The sequence below is a fragment of the Mustela nigripes genome, chromosome 9 (assembly GCF_022355385.1).
Source record: "Mustela nigripes isolate SB6536 chromosome 9, MUSNIG.SB6536, whole genome shotgun sequence".
Lineage (NCBI taxonomy): Eukaryota > Metazoa > Chordata > Mammalia > Carnivora > Mustelidae > Mustela > Mustela nigripes.
In genome coordinates, this window is record NC_081565.1 from 64,190,630 (window position 1) to 64,207,804 (window position 17,175).

General features: G+C 41.2%; 1 protein-coding gene across 3 annotated transcripts in view; it reads left to right on the forward strand.

Moving 5' to 3' along the window:
• Nucleotides 1-3,968: 3,968 nt before the first annotated feature.
• FANCC (FA complementation group C) overlaps nt 3,969-17,175 on the forward strand; it is a 284,060-nt gene continuing 270,853 nt past the window's right edge. For 2 of the 3 annotated variants that reach the window (XM_059412307.1, XM_059412308.1), the window contains exon 1: nt 3,969-4,147. The gene's annotated coding sequence lies outside the window, so the exon portion shown is untranslated. Of the gene's footprint in view, nt 4,148-4,425; nt 5,001-17,175 lie in introns of those variants that run through there. The other variant, XM_059412309.1, reaches the window with a different exon arrangement.

The following is a 17,175-nucleotide window of genomic DNA, read 5'->3' on the forward strand; positions in this document are numbered from 1 at the left end:
TTATAACAGCCCCTCAAAATCCCTCCCCTTTGAGACAGTAGTCCTCTCCTTTGTTCTCCAACCTTGCCTTTGGTTTTGCAGAAGCTCGCATGTCCGCAATTGCAATTCTCTTGCTATTCTCAAATAAAACCAATTTTTGCTGGTCAAATAACTGACCGTTTTATTTCTTAACTTCTGCAAAGTTAACACTTTGCAGAAAGAGAGAAAAACTCTTTGGGGCACCTGGTGGCTCAGTTGGTTAGGTGTTCAACTCTTGATTTTGGCTTGGGTCATGGTCTCAGAGGTGTGAGAATGAGCCCGGCATCGGTCTCTTTGCTCAGCAGAGAGTCTGCTTGGGATTCTCTCTTTCTGCCCCTCCCCCTACACTTGTGTGCATGCATGCTCTCTCTCTAAAATAAAAAGAGAGAAACTCATTGAATGATATATAAAGGGGTAATTGTTATGAGGATGCAGGGGAATCTCACAGACAGCCAAGAACAGAAAAATATAGTCAGTTTGCCTTAAAGTTGGGCTTTTAAAAGTTGGGAATGGAAGATATCTCTATTTCTCATGGAATAACATGGCTTTTCAAGTTCTTTTTTGCTTTTCTCTGTGAACCAAATTTCTTTACTACTTATATATTTTTCTTCCCCCAGTAAGTTTTGTTGGCATGGGGGTTTGGCTCCTGTGGTACAATCTCTATTTTGCCATTCCAGATTCCCAGCAATAGCTTCATTGATTCAGTGAGGGTCATGTTACCATTCCTAGTTCAAATAGCTGTGGCAAGGAGTGAGGCAATTAGTACAAATATGTCCTTCTAAAGTATATTCTTTCAGTAGCCCCTAGAGAGTGAGCATGTGAGGAGAGGGAAATTTATGTGTCACAGTTATTGTACATTTTTTTTTCCTCCATTAATCTCCACCTCCAGCCTCCCTCTGGGTCCTGATGTCAGGTCCTTTTACCCCATTAGGGTGGCAGATCGAAGACCTTCACTATTACTTGCACCATTTCTTAAAGCATTTTGTGTACATTCTTTTTGTTTCCTTCTCTAATTCCATGCACATTACTTCAAACAGAATGTTTTAAGAGGAAAGCAATGTGGTGATTACCATACATAAGCCTCTAAAGTCATATCACCTCCTCCCCAACTTCTGCCCCATCAAGAACTTAGGAAGTGGTCTAGTACCAAGCCTGGGGAATGAGGGAGAGCATAGCAAGTGGTAAGAAGCAAAGCACCAGAGTCAATCTATCTGGATTTGAAGGTACTCCTTTACTATTAGTAAAGGCTGTTCTGTGCATCAGTTTCAATAGCTGTGAAATTGGGATATTACCAACCACGTAAGATCACTGTAATAATTAAATAATCAGTTCAAGGCATCAGCCCAGTGCTTGAACTTAAGAAATACTCACTAAATCTTCACAGTTGAGACAGCACAGGCGAGTATCAGAACTGTGGACAATCCAGTGTTGAGATACCATATGAAAACTGAAAACTACTTGGGTGTCTGGACTAATTCTGGAAATATGAGTCTTACTACAATGGTTAGACTCTGAGACAGTTGATTATATTTGTTTGTTGAATTTTAAAACAAGATTTGATATCAGGTACTCTGTGGCACTCACCTGTGATGTTTTTCCCTCTAGAATATAATGATTTTAATGGATAGATTCCATTAGAATAAATTCTAATTATTTATAAGAATGAAATAATTTTCACCTACACAGACTACTTTTCACTTTTGCTACATTATTTAAATATAATTAGACTCTGTACCATAACCAAAACTGTTTCTAGAGGTACACACACTCAGTTTTATAAGCTGATTAAAACTGGAATTTTTTTTTTTTTAGGATTTTATTTACTTGAGAGAGAGAAAGAGCACACATGGGCAAGAGGGGCAGAGGGGGAGGGAGAAGCAGACTCCCTGCTGAGCAAGGAGCCTGATGCAGGGCTCCATCCCAGAACCCAGAGAGATAATGACCTGAGCTGAAGGCTGACACTTAACTGACTGGGCCACCCGGGTGCCCCAAAACTAGGATTTGTATCTAGGTATTTCTCAGGAAAATTTTCAGGCATTTTACAAAATGTTCATGTCATTACTGCTTAAAGTATTAGGATAGTTGCATACATATGGATGCCAAAAAAAAAAAAAAGTATCTGTAAGCCTCCATAAATTTATTTTTATATGTTTATACTATAAATGCTACTAATTTGGGTCTAAACTAGGCCTAAACATGACATCCTTTTATCTATAGTAAAGTTGAATTAGCCTAGCAAATCTTTATAAACCACTAAATCAAAAAGACATATAACTGCAATATGGCAAGACTTCAATTATTATTATTAAAGATTTTATTTATTTGAAACAGAGAGTGAGCATGAGTGGGAGAGGAGCAGAGTAGGAGGGAGAAGAAAAGCCCCCACTAAGCAGGGAGCCCTATGCAGGGCTCAGTCCCTGGGCTCCTGGATCATGACCTGAGCTGAAAGCAGATGCTTATTAACCAACTGAGCCACCCAGGTGTTCTGAGACCTCAATTATTAATACTACAAATACTGGAAATAATTTTTCAGCAAATATGTAAAAGGACCTGAGTACCACAATAGCATTTTCTCTAGGAAATAAATGGCTTCTTTTCTTTGCTGATAGAGGCCAAGTCTTAAATATTAACTTACTCACAATTGTCACCACAAACACAATCACTTTCTCTTTATGGCCAAGGTGCCATGATGAGTGTCACTCAAGTGTGTATCTCTCTACACAGGTTCTGCTTGAGATTTATGCACAATGAGCTATGTACTCATCAATATAGCACACACCTCTTTAATTGGCAAGAATATATTTAACACCTGATTCCTTAATCCAGCTGCAGATCCTCCCTATTTTTGCCTCAAATTCTGGATTGGGTTATTTTTGTATCTCCCTTTTTGAAAAAAAAAATATCGTTGCTACCACTCACCTACGGGCTAAGTTTGTCACTTAGGACCTGTGTAAACTTGATGTAACCTAATCCCTGTATTCAATCTCTTCTTATAGAAAGTGGGTATTCCTTCATCACCGAAAGCTGGAAGTGTTTGAATATTTTTATGACATGCATGCACTGCCTTGCAATAAGTTTTTTTGAAAGCACCCATTAAATTGTAGTTTTAAGATTGAGGCACTTGGGGTGCCTGGGTGGCTCAGTCCTTAAGCTTCTGCCTTCCGCTCAAGTCATGATCCCAAGTTCCTGGGATGGAGCCCCGTATCAGACGCCTCCGCGCTTGGCGGGATGCCTGCTTCTTCCTTTCCCACTTCCCCGGCTTGCTCTCTCTTGCTGTCCTTCTGTCAAATGATTAAATTCTTAAAATAAAAAAAAATGCGAGGCACTGATATCTTTCAAAAAAACGTTTTAAAAAGCTTGGTTACGTTCCACAGATTCTTTCTTTGAAACATCTATGAAAAACCTCCATGCACTAAATTTAAAAAACTCACCAAGATAAGCTAATGCTATTAAAAGGAATGGAACTTTACAGAATATTCTTTTCTTTTGGTGGTTTCTTTGAATTTATCTGAAACCCATTCACACTGCATGGAGTTGATTGGGAGGGAAAAGGATTACTAACCCCCAAGATTCCCTTTTTGTGTATGACCACACTACAAAACCAATGCTAGGCCTTGTTTAGTGTTTCTTTTAAAACACTCATCTCCATTTTACGTCCTCTGCATTTTGGACTGAATCCTGCAACACTTGGGCAACAACCTGATTGAAAAACCCCAGGCTTCTCCTCCCCGGGTCTCTCCCGCCATCTAGCCATTGCCACTACTCTGAAAGCTAAGGTAGCTGCAGCTTCCCCAGGATCCCTGGAGCGCGCCAAGCCGGGCCGACTTCCGGCCGGCCGGGCCGGAGCCAGACGCCCCTCCCTCCCCCAAGAGCGCGAGATTCATCGCAATTTTCCCGCGAGGCCGCGGCGAGGCGCGGCACCGTTCGCCAGGCCCCAGAGTGCACTGCGGGTCTAGAGCGCGCGAGCGCCGCTCCACTGCCGAGCGACCGCGGGAAAATTCCAAAAAAGTCAAACAAAACAAAAAACCAGTACGGGGCAAAGCCAAATTTGCAAGCCACAGAACCCGGGCGGAGGCGTCCTTTCTGCCACTGCCCAAACTGCTGAAGCAGCTCTGGCGCAGACCACCCGGTAAGAGAGAGGCCGCAGAACGAGAGCGAAGGCGGCTGCTCCTCTCGGGGGTCTGGCCGACAAGTCAGCCTGGGGATGGGGGTGGGGAGGGGAGCGCGGGGAGGGAAGACTCGCGAGAACGTTCGCCGTGCCTGGCGCGTCTAGGTGGCTGAGCCGAGCCCCCGCCGTGTGCTAGGGGTGAAGAGGGGCGGTGGGTAGAGTTTTGAGGTGGCGCCAGTCCGCGGAGGGGCGGGGCGGCGGGCGAGGGGCGGGGACGGAGGGCGGGCCAGGCCCGGAGGTGGAGCCGGCGCAGGGGTCACGCGGACGGGAGCCCCCAGAGCGGTGCGACCTCGGAGTGGGCGTTTCGGTTCTTTTTGTTCATTGAACGCTGGCAGCTATGTCTGCTTAAAAGGAGAGGTGCGAAGGTGAATTTCTTCACCCCGGATCCGTGGAGCTGTGAAAATTCGCCTCTTCTAACCCATCACCCTCTACAGCTGGCCGCTTGCTCTCCGTCCCCCTGCCCCCAGGGCGCTGGGAGGGAGTGAGGCTCTTACCCCTTCCGGCCCTTCAGGCCCTTCATCGCCAACGCGGAGGAAGGTTCTGATCGGCGACCGTCTACCGCAACAGTCTTTCTTTGAGCGCCAGGCCAAGTCGCGTCCAAATCCCTGAGGAATTTTTTGGGGGAGGGGGCGTGTTGTTTCTTGGCTTGCTTTTTTGTATTTACGTGGGCGCTTTTACAACCGTGAATCTTCTGTGGTCATCTTGTATGGGTTAGAAGTCTGGAGGAGGAAAAGATCAGGACTTTTTGAAACATGAGAAATTTGGGACCAGAATTTTTAAGGAAAGAGGCCGAGGACTTTTCCAGCAAAGACTTGTATGTGCCAGTGCTTTTCTCCTAATCTGAAACTGTTGTAAGAATCCCTGGCTGCCGGTTTCCTAATAACCTGCCCATTTAGTGCATGCTAACTGATGTGATTGACTTACCATTTATCACATGAGGTGGGCACTGTTGGGCCACCCAACTTCAGCTATTTATGGATGTCACTCAACTTCAGTGATGTGCAGCTCAGAACCTTTTCTCATTATTTCCCTAAAGAGGGGAGGAAAGGTTGTTACAAATGATTGAATTCATACCATGTGTTGGGATCATTTATTACATAAGCTTAGATAGAAAACATGTTCATTGTGACTATCCATTAAACTTACATCAAACGTTTCAATATAATGAACTGTGCCAGATTCACAGGGCAAGAAGCATTTATATGCATCAAAACAGAGTTTGCTTTTCCTCGTTGTATTAAAGATCTCTTTCCCCAGAGTTAGTTAGGTCTTGCTTATTTAGAATTGGACTAATTTTACTTTAGTATATATTACATTTTAATTAATCTTTTTCATTATTCAGTTGTATTTCTCTTGATTTCTTGAAAAACATTTATTAAGGTTCCAGAAAAGAAAGGCAAAGTATTTTGGAATTTTTTGTACTCTAATGAAAAGCATTAACTGGGTGTGGAAGATGTGTTGCTGCATGTATGTGAAACTGTGCATGTACATTTAAAAATAAATAGTATTTTAAACCAGTTCCATATTTCAGCAAGTAGTTCCAGTAACAATTACACAGATTTTGTATTTATGAAAACCAGCTTCAAGGAGGCCAGCCTGGCCAGTAGAAAGTTGGATTGATTACCTAGGCCACATGGGTAGAAAAACCTCGCATGGTGTGGCAGTTCCAAATTGGTAGTAGTGGAGCCTCAAAGCAGGCTGGAAATCAGTACCAAATGCATTTATAAAATTTAAGTTGGGGTATGTATAGTTTTTGTTCTTGTTTATGGATCTTGAATGACTTACTTTAATATGAAAGAACACCTATGGGAGAGGTACTTTGAGTTAACAGTGCTTCAACAAAACTGTAGTAGAGAAAAAACTTAATTTACAAGAAAAGTTAGATGATGCTACAAATCTTGAGCATTTTATTTTCTACTAGATACCATTTTTTTCTTTTTTATTACTCTGTTTGGAAGAGACCTTGCAGTGTTAACTGATCCATTCTCTTTGGCTCTTCTTAAGTTCTGCTAGGTATGCAGAAATCATTTCCCTCTTAAGGTCTCTGATACAGGAACATCTATAATCTTCCTGGTACCTTTCTCTAGTTACAGGGAAGCCAAGTTCATATGGAAATCACCTTTTTGACTCTGTATACTCTGTTTTCTAAAGAATTAAGTAATTTTTAGTAAATTTTTTTTTTGGAATTGTGCAGTGATTACTACAATTCATTTTTAGAACATTTATACCACCCTAACAAGTTAGCACATGCAAGTTTGTAGTTGATCCTAGCTGTGGCTTTCAGCTAGGCAATCAGGCAACCATTGATTTGTGTTCTGTCTCTATAGATTAGCCTTTGGGCACCCATATAAATGGATTCTTTCACTTAGCATGATGTTTTTGAGATTTATCCATTTTGTAGCATGTATCAGTACTTCTTATTTATTGCAAAATAGTATCCCATTGTATGGATATACAGCATTTTGTTTATCTGTTCATCTGTTTGTGGAATTGGTGGACACTTGAGTTACTTCTACTTTTTGGCTATTAGGAATAATGTTGCTGTGGACATTCATGTGCAAGTCTTTGCAAATATGTTCTCATTTTTCTTGGATAGATACTTATGAGTGGAATTGCAATGTTGTATCATAAGTTCATGTTTAACTTTTTAAAGAAACTGCCAGACTTTTCGAATGGGGCTGTACCATATTATATTCCCACCAGCAGTGTATAGGGTTTTAATTTTTCCAGAACACCATTTATTGTGTCTTTTTAAAATAGCCATCGTAGTGGTTGTGAAAGTAGTATTTCATTGTGGTTTTATTTTTGTTTTATTTTATTTTAAAAGAAATTTTATTTATTTGACAGGAATAGAGACAGGGAACTCAAGCAGGGGGATTGGGAGAGAGAGAAGCAGGCTTCCTGCTGAGCAGGGCCAATCTTAGGACCTAGGGTTCATGAAGGCATATCCCAGTGCCCAATGACTGAGCCATCCAGGTGTCCCTCATTGTGGTTTTAATTTGTTTCTCTATTGGCCAATGATGTTGAATATATTTTCATATGCATATTAGCAGTTTCTTTGTCAGTTTTGAAATATCTGTTTTTTATTGGGTTATGTCAACCTTTTAAAGGTAAAAGGTAGGTGATTCAGGCAGCAAAATCAGGTTTATTTAGGAACAGCAGAGGAACCGTAATTCGGGACAAGCAAACTGTGGTGAACCGTAAAAGTCCTGAGAGCAAAGTAGACATGTCCTTTTTAGAGGAAGGGAGGAAGTTTGGGAGGTCTCTTTTGAACAGAAATTTAATGGAAGAAAATGAGAATTTGAAACGGTGGCAGCTTCTCATTGGCTGTAGGTGAGGGCAGCTTGTTGTTGCTGGGAGGAGAGCAAACCTTCCTTCTTACTGCTGGACTGTGTAAGCTGGGACAAGTGATATGTTGTGAGTCATCTCTTCATGGTTTCAAAATTCCAATTTTGAGTTAGATTTCCTTAACACCTTTTCAAATCTTTGTTAGTATCACTGATCAAAAGTTGAGCCGTCTGTTCCTTGTTAGAATTGTTTTTGTCTTTTGGTGCTAGTAAGGACCTTTCCTGTACTCCCTATGCTGTCCCACAGCATAGGGAGGTGCACAGATTGAAGACCACTGAAGCCATCTTGAGTAACAAGGAATAGTGGGAGGGAGAACTCTCAGGTATTTCTGATTCAAAGTCTGTATCTTATCAAGGTTATAAGCATTGGAGATCTCTTGAAGTGGTGAGGCTGCATCACCCAGGTGGGTATGTCCTTTCTACAAGGCTTTGACAGACAACAGATACAAAGCTTAAAAATGATTATAGAGAATGATATGAGGAGCAGAATAATGACATCAGTATATATAAAAGTCCTGAACCAGGAGCCCAAACCCGAAAGTGACTGGCTATAGAGCAGAGCACCCTAGATCTTCAGGTGGAATTTATCGTAGCTAATTTTATGTGATCGGGTTTCCACTTTGGAGGATTTATCCATGTGCAACAGGTTTTGTTTGCTGTTGCATAAATGCTTCCTTTTTCAGCAAGTAGGTAATCAAAGGCTATATGCATAACTCAAAGATATTGTGGGTTCAATTCCAACACTGTAATAAAGCAAATATTACAGTAAAGTAAATATTGCAATAAGGCAAGTCATGTTTTGGTTTCCCAGTGCATATAAAAGTTATGTTTATACTATACTGTAGTCTATTAAGTGTATGATAGCATTATGTCTTAAAAAATACATACCTTAATTTAAAAAGACTTTATTACTAAAAAATGCTAACCATCTGAGCTTTCAGCAAGTTATAATCACTGATCACAGATCACTGTAACAAATATAATAATAAGTTTGAAATAGCATGAGAATAACTAAAAGGTGACACACAAAGTGAGCAAATGCTTTCGTAAAAATGGCACTAATAGACTTAACTCTGGGTTGCCACAAACCTTCAGTGTGTGGAAAAAAAAAATTGAAGTATCTGTGAAGTGCTATAAAGTGAAGCACAGTTAAATAAGGAATGCCTGTGCTTTAGCAATTGACCGAGTGTTTGTTGTTGGGCTCCTGTTGTCTTACAGCAGGGCTTGGCAAGTTTTCCCAGTTCCAGAGGGAGATTTCTAGTCCTTTGTTCATTTTGTCCATTGTCATGGAAGTCCACAAAATCACCCTTCTGATGGAGGCAAATCCAGAGTCACATATACCTCCTGGGAGTTACCTTTTTAATACGGCAATGAAGTTTTAGTTGGGAAAACCTTTATGAGGCTTCAGATTTCTTGTGGATGTCCTTGGGGGCAGTTAGAAATCCAAGTATGCACAGGCTGCCCCTGGTGTTCTACACATTCATAGGCCCAGTAAGAGGCCCAATGATTCACCACAAAGATAAAACCGCATACTGCAAATAGGACTCCTACTGTGGTTTGATTATTAATAATGGTATTAGTTGGGATTATTCAGTGGTATTAGTTGGGATTATTCAGTTGGCCCTTTTGAGCCCAGGGTCACTGGTTTTTAGGGAATAATTAGGGAGAAACTCTCTTGTTCTGTGGACTCTGTTCTTGAAGGCCGTACAGACAGGGGTTATTTTGCTACAGCAAGCAGCTGTGAGGTAGTAGTGAGAATGGGGAACTGTACGAGTGGAATGGGTGTAATGAGTTGCATTGAGAGTTATGATGGGACAGAGGGTAGAGAAGATCTGTAGAAACTGTTGTAGAAATTTGACTCAGAAAGAAATATCTTCACCTCCCTCCCCTCTAGCAACCCTCAGTTTGTTTCCTGTGATTAAGAGTCTCATGGGGGGGATGGGGTAAAAGAGTGATTTTATGAACACTGAGTATTATTCTAAGACTGATGAATCACTGACCTCTACCTATGAAACCAATAATATATTTTATGTTAATTAATTGGATTTAAATTTTTTAAAAACTTTGCTTGGGGAAAAAAAAAATGAAAGAAACACCCTGAAGGATGAGGGTATAGTTAGTGGTTGCATTGGAGATGGAGGCAAAGTTGGCTTCAGGGAAGACTAGAAGTTCACAGTTGTCATGGACCGATCCGGGTTTCTTTTTTTTTTTTTTTTTTTTTTTTTTTTAAAGGTTTTATTTATTTATTTGACAGAGAGAGAGAGAGACAGAGATCACAAGCAGGCAGAGAGGCAGGCAGAGGCAGAGAGAGAAGCAGGCTCCCCGCTGAGCAAGGAGCCCGATGCGGGGCTCGATCCCAGGACCCTGATCATGACCTGAGCCGAAGGCAGCGGCTTAACCCACTGAGCCACCCAGGCGCCCCAACCGATCCGGGTTTCTGATGGCAGATCCAACAGTGAGAAATTCTTCCCCTTTTGCCAGGGAAAGGGAAATGTGGTGTCTCTCCCAGTCGGATGGGGTGGAAGCCAGCAGTGTGGGCAATGAAAGGATTCACCTGAGGCAGAACAAAGGTGATAGAAATTTATTTAATTTTATTTAATACACCCAAGGAAGCAGGAGGCAAGATAGCGAAGGAGAGATTGTCTGCCACGGTAGTAGGTTTTTAAAGGTGGAAGGTGAGGAGGTATGGGGACATGGAAGTTTCCCTTTTTTGGTAACTGACTGGTTGTAAGTAGCCATTTGGTCAGTTAGGGCTTATGGGTATTTGGAGGTGGGTGGGTGGTCAGTTAGGGCTTATGGGTATTTGGAGGTGGGTGGCCAAGTTTCCACTGCTCAAACCTTTTGGCCAAAGATGGCTTCTACAAAATGCAGACAAGGTCATTGTCTCTCCAGCATAGAGAAGAAGAAAATAAGGCGAGAAAAAGCAGAAAGGAGAGAATGTACAGGTCTACCCTCATCATCTTGGGAAAACTCTGCTTTAGCTGTTGTTTGCTTCAGTTCCTGGAAATCCTTAATTTTAGGTCACCATTTGGTGTGCATGTTTAGTCCGTGTTTGAGGGTTTCTTTAGATGAAACCCATGGATCCAGGAGTCAACTACATGGAATTTGCAGGCATAAGAATTAGTCAATAATTACCTTTCTAGTGTGGTTGAGGAGTCTTTTTGAAGTTGTCCTTTCTAATAAAGGACATCCCGAGATTACAGGATGTTGTGCTTGGGGTCTTCATCTCCTGGGAACATGCTGTGAAAAGATTGTTCTGTTAGTGCATTACTGTTTTCAAGGGATGTAATTAGACCTTTGCAGTACTGAAGTATATCTCCTTTTATTAGGTGTGGGTCAAAAAATGTTGAAGCTACATTTGCATAGGGCACTCAATAATTATCTCAAAGGTGAGAACTTGTGGATTCCAAAGGGGTGGATCTGAGATTAAGAAGGACTAAGGCAGTTCTTTTGGCCAGGGTATTTGAAAGTTTTCCACAAATTTTGCCAATTGAGTTTTGATTTTGCTGCTGTTTTATTCAGTTAGTCCTGAAGACTGAGGATGATAAGTGAAGGAAGGATGTGAAGGATGATAATTGACAGTGAAAATGCTACAGAGCCAGCCAGACATCACAGACTCACCATGTATTTGACCACTACAATGAGTTTCTTGATCACTGTAGGGTTTAAGAGGGGTTCCTCAGGTAGGGATGATTTTTTTTTTTCTCCCAGTTGGATTTTAGCTACTGAAAAGGAAAGTTGCTTATCTTTAAAAGTTAAAGGTTCAGTTTAGCTACTGAAGAGGAAAGTTACTTACCCAGTGGGAAGACATATGAATCATTGCCAAAACATATTTGTACCAATGAAATGGACGTAGCTGAATAAAGTCTATTTTCCAAACCTTGAATGCAAACCATTTGGCAATTTAAAGTACCCAGGAGCAGTGAGGCTAGGTTTCCCTGGATTGTGTTTTGGGCAAGTGGGGTAGTCAGAGTAGGCCTTTTTTTGTGGCTTTGCTAATATTTCCCCATTGGTATTGACTCAGAAACCTTATCATTTTATCCATAGACCACTGGTTTAGAGCATGTACAGTCGTCACTAATGGGAACTTTAAAAATAAACTCAAAATGTATTAAAGACCTAAATGTGAGACCTGAAATTATAAAATTCCTAGAAGAAATTTCTTTGTAATTTCTTTGACATTGGCCATAAAAAATTTTTCTAGATATGTCTCCTGAGGCAAGGGAAACAAAACCAAAAATAAACTATTGGGAATATATCAAAATAAAAAACTTTAGCACAGTGATGGAAACCATCAACAAAACAAAAGGCAACCTATTGAATGGGAGAAGGTATTTGCAAATGGCATATCCAATAAGGAGTTAATATCTGAAATACATACAGAGGTTAGACAATTAAACACCAAAAAAAAAAAAGAAAAGAAAATCCAATGAAGAATGGGCAGAGGACCTGAATAGACATTCCTCCAAAGAAGACATACAGATGGCTGAAAGACATAGGAAAAGATGCTCAACATCAGGGGCGCCTGGGTGGCTCAGTGGGTTAAGCCGCTGCCTTTGGCTCAGGTCATGATCTCAGGGTCCTGGGATCGAGTCCCACATCGGGCTCTCTGCTCGGCAGGGAGCCGGCTTCCCTCTCTCTCTCTCTCTGCCTGCCTCTCTATCTACTTGTGATTTCTTTCTGTCAAATAAATAAATAAAATCTTAAAAAAAAAAAAAGATGCTCAACATCACTAACCATCAAGGAAATGCAGATCAAACCCTCCCTGGGATATCACCTTACATCTGTCAGATGGATGAAGTAAAAAAGACAGGAAATAACAAGTGTTGATGAAGTTGTGGAGGAAAAGGAACCCTTGTGCACTGTTGGTGGGTATGCAGATTGGTGTAACCATTGTGAAAAACAGTATGGAGTTTCCTTGAAAAAATTTTTAAAAAATATTTATTTGATAATGAGAGACACAGCAAGAGAGGGAACACAAGCAGGGGGAGTGGGAGAGGGAGAAGCAGGCTGTCCGCTGAGCAGGAAGCCTGGTCCGGGACTCCATCCTAGGACCCTGGGATCATGACCTGAGCCAAAGGTCACTTAATGACTGAGACACCCAGGTACCCCTCGAAATATTAAAAATAGAATTATCATGATTTAGTAATCGTACTGCTGCTATTTACCTAAAGAAAATGAAAGCATATATATTTTGAAAAGACATATACACCCTGTGTTTATTGCAGCATTAGTTACAATAGCCAAGATATAGAAATAAGCATGTCCAGTGATAGATGAATGGATGAAGGTATGGTGTACACACACACACACACACACACACACACACACACACAGGAATATTACTCAGCCATAAAGAAGAGATCTTTCCATTTACAGTAACATGGATATACCTAGAGGGTATAATACTCAGTGAAATAAGTCAGGCAGAAAAAGACACACATGTGATTTTACTCTTACATGGAATTTAAGAAATAAAAACAAATGAACAAACAGAAAAAAGAGGCAAAAAACCCCCCAGATTCCTAAATACAGAGAATAAACTGGTGGTTGCCAGAGGAGAGGTGGATGAAGTGATGGGAAATAAATAAAGACTAATAAGAGGTATACTTATCTTGATGAATATTGAAGAATGTATAATAGTGTTGAATCATTGTGTTACAAACCTGAAATGAACATAATACTTGTTTATTGTATGTTAATTTAAAAAGGGAAGAAAGAGGGGCACCTGGGTGCTCAGTGGTTTAAAGCCTCTGCCTTCGGCTTGGGTCATGATCCAAGGGTCCTGGGATTGAGCCCCGCATGGGGCTCTCTACTCAGTGGGGAGCCTGCTTTCTCCTCTCTCTCTCTGCCTGCCTCTCTGCCTACTTGTGATCTCTGTCAAATAAATAAATAAAAATCTTTAAAAAAAAAAAAGGGAAGAAAGAACTAGAATTACAGAATTTCTGGCAGGATTGAGCTTTTATTTGGCCCAAAACACAAGTTTCTCTTTTTATCATACCTGCCACCATTTGATTGCCAATATTGTTTTTCCTTTTTTGGTGCTGATTGTCTCTAGTCAGTCTCTCCAGGCTACCCTTTGGAGGTGAGTTCCTTTGGACCATAACAGAGATTTGACTTTTGGACCCTATGAGACCAGGAATTTTTGTGGAAAAGTCAGTGAGGTGATTTCCTGTACCTTTCAGAGAGTCAAGCTTAGAATGCCCCTGGACCTTAATACTAGCCAAAGCAGCAGGTAAGAATATAGCATCCAATAATTACTGAAGTTAAGGGCCCTTTTCAGTTTTATCTCTGCTGGAAGTAAAAAAGCCACGTTGTTTATATAACATTCCAAAATCCTGAGCCACTCCAAAGGCATGTCTATTCTTAGTGAACATGTAGTGAAAATGTTATCCTAAGCCCTTGCTTAGGATACAGCCCTAAAGATTGCATATAATTTGACTTCATGGGCTGAAATAGCCAAAGGCAGAGGTGCTGCTTCAATTATTTCAAAAGTTGATACCTCATACTCAGCACAATATTAACAATTTTCATCTTTCAGGTAAGGACCATTGGTGAGCCATGAAAAGTCAGTGTTCTCTGAAGTTTTCTGTAAATCATCATGTGGGGCAGCAGGTGATTTGTCAGTATTTAGTAGTTGTGGGGGGCTTTCATCAGTAGAGGAGGGGAGAAGATTAGCAGGATTAAGGTTACTATAGTGAACAAGAGTGATATAAGGGGCAGTTAATGGGGTGATTTTATAGGAAGTGAAGTGGCTAAATGAAAGATGTTTTGTATCATGAGAGTTAAGAAGAGTTTTGACAGCATGTGGCACAAAGATGGTTAAAGGGGATCCCATGATTGTTCCTTCAGTGGCCTTTACAAGAAGGGCAGTAGCAGGTATAGCAGTGAGGAAGGGGGATATCCCTAGGCTACAGGATTTAGTTGTTGACTGTAATATCCTGTGGGTTGGTGGTGCTTCTCATGTTTTTGGGTGAGTATCCCAAGGGCATTCCATTTTTTGTATACAGCCAATAAAGGGAGTTGATAATTGGGGTGTCCAAGGGCCAGGAGATGGTTATTAAACGAAATCTTTCAAGATCTGAAAAGTCATGTAATCACATTCTTCCTAGGTTAGAAGTTTTTAAGCAAGTTTTTTTTTTTTTTTTTAAGATTTTATTTATTCATTTGACAGACAGAGATCACAAGTAGGGAGAGAAGCAGGCAGAGTGAGAGAGGAGGAAGCAGGCTCCCTGCTGAGCAGAGAGCCCGATTCGGGGCTCAATCCCAGGATCCTGAGATCATGACCTGAGCCGAAGGCAGAGGCTTTAACCCACTGAGCCACCCAGGTGCCCTTAAACAAATTTTATAAAGGTTGGGCCATAAGGGAAAAGTTTGGGATCCAGTTGCAACAATAGCCTGTCAACTTGAGAAAACCTCACAGCTGATATTTATAGTATTTGGGCTTTGAGAAGTTCAGGGTGCCGTGAAGCCTGTGTGATCTAGAAGCTGTCCTTATTCTAAGGTTAAATGTTTTAAGTATCAAATTTAAATTCAAACAAATTACAATTTTTTAAGAGGCTTTCTATCCCTTTTTGGCTTGGAGTTCTAGCAAACACGTTATCTAATTATGAGGAGGCTTGGGAAGAGGAGCAGAGAAGTAAGTCATCCACATATGTTATTAAAGTAGAGTCTCCAGGGAATTTGGTATCATCTGGCTCGGGCTTTAAGGTTTGTGACAAATAAGGGTTTTCCATGAAACTCTGGGGCATTATTGGTCAGGTTATAGTGTTGTTCTTCCCAAGCAAAGGCAAAAAGATACTTACTAATTTTATTTACTGGGATACCGAAGAAAACACTTCATCAGTCAATCATGGAAGAAAATTTGCTCTCAGTAGGGATGGAAGCTAATACGGTGGGGTTAGGGACAACAGAGTGGCAAAGCAATGACAATATTGTTTATGGCTCAGGAGTCCTGATGAGCTTCCCTCTGTGGCCATTTGGTTTCTTCACAGTTAAAATGGTGTTGCCTGGTGCAGGGGATAAGGAGGGACGGGGTCTAATAGACTTCTGTAATTGCCTTAATGCCTTGAAGGGCCTCTTTATTTATAGGGTATTGGTTAATTCTGGGTAGAGATTTTGAAGAATTTGTTTGGATCTTTAACAGGAGGTGCACTATGGATCCTGTAAATATCAGTTGAGGATTTTGCCATAGAGAGGATGGTAGCTGATCCACTAGGGACAAATGATTAATGTCCTTGGAATAGCTATATTGATATCAGAGATGGAGGAAATAAAAGACGTTGAAGGGTCATCTGTCTTATCCAGTTCGCTATTTCAGTTGCTGCTGTCAAATTCTAGAATTATTTTCACCTTTTGGAAGAAAAATCCCAGCATGATATTTTTCTAAGAAATCTTGGCCCAATAAATGAACAGGGCCAGAGAAACTAAGGAGAAAAGGATGGGTATCTCTGAAGGTATTTTGGGTACATTTGAAAGCCTCCAGGTAGCAATTAAGATAGGGATCCCATTTAGTCTGTTTAATTTTAGAGCTCTGGTCTTCTAATTTGGTTCTGAAAAATAAAAGTTTGGGTGATTGAAGGTTCTCCACTATGGCCATTGGAGTTGTAAGTTATCCCACTTAGTTAAGGATGCACAAGAGGGGGGACTGTAGTTTTTGAACATAAAACTGACTGGCATCCCAGAAGGAGGACTGTCTTGAGAGAATTTACAGGATTGGGATCTTCTTATACTTCAAAAACAGAAGTTCAGAATATAAATGAATATCACTAAAAGGACTATACCTTCAAGAAAACAGATTGCCAATTAAGTGGAGAGCTCAACAAAAAGGAGGGAGCTTGAAGCTGAGAGAAGACTTTCTGAACTGAAAGGAAGAAGACAAATCAAGCAGAAAGCAATAAGGGGTACAAGTGGGTGCCATATGTGGTTCTAGGGGTTGTTAGTTCCTCTTGGGTTCATTGCCTTTGGATTCTGACACCAGGAAATGTCAACCTTTTAAAAAAAAAATGTAAGTGAATAACCAGCAAAATCAAATTTAGGGGGACCTGGGTGGCTCAGTGGGTTAAGCCTCTGCCTTCGGCTCAGGTCATGATCTCAGGGTCCTGGGATCGAGCCCAGCATTAGGCTCTCTGCTCAGCAGGGAGCCTGCTTCCCCCTCTCTCTCTGCCTGCCTCTCTGCCAATTTTTGATCTCTGTCTGTCAAATAAATAAATAATGGGCACCTGGGTGGCTCAGTGGGTTAAAGCCTCTGCCTTCGGCTCAGGTCATGGTCCTGGGGTCCTGGATCGAGCCCCGCATCGGGCTCTCTGCTCAGCAGGGAGCCTGCTTCCTCCTCTCTCTCTGCCTGCTTCTCTGCCTACTTGTGATCTCTGCCTGTCAAATAAACAAATAAAATCTTTAAAAATAAATAAATAAATAAATAAAAATCTTTTAAAAATCAAGTTTATTTGGAAATAGCTGAGGAATTGCAATTCAGGAGAAGGAAACTATGGTGAACTATAGGCAAATCCTGAGATTACAAGTAGGCAGAGAGGCAGGCAGAGAGAGAGGAAGGGAAGCAGGCTCCCTACCAAGCAGAGAGCCCGATGCAGCGCTCGATCCCAGGACCCTGAGATCATGACCTGCGCCAAAGGCTGAGGCTTT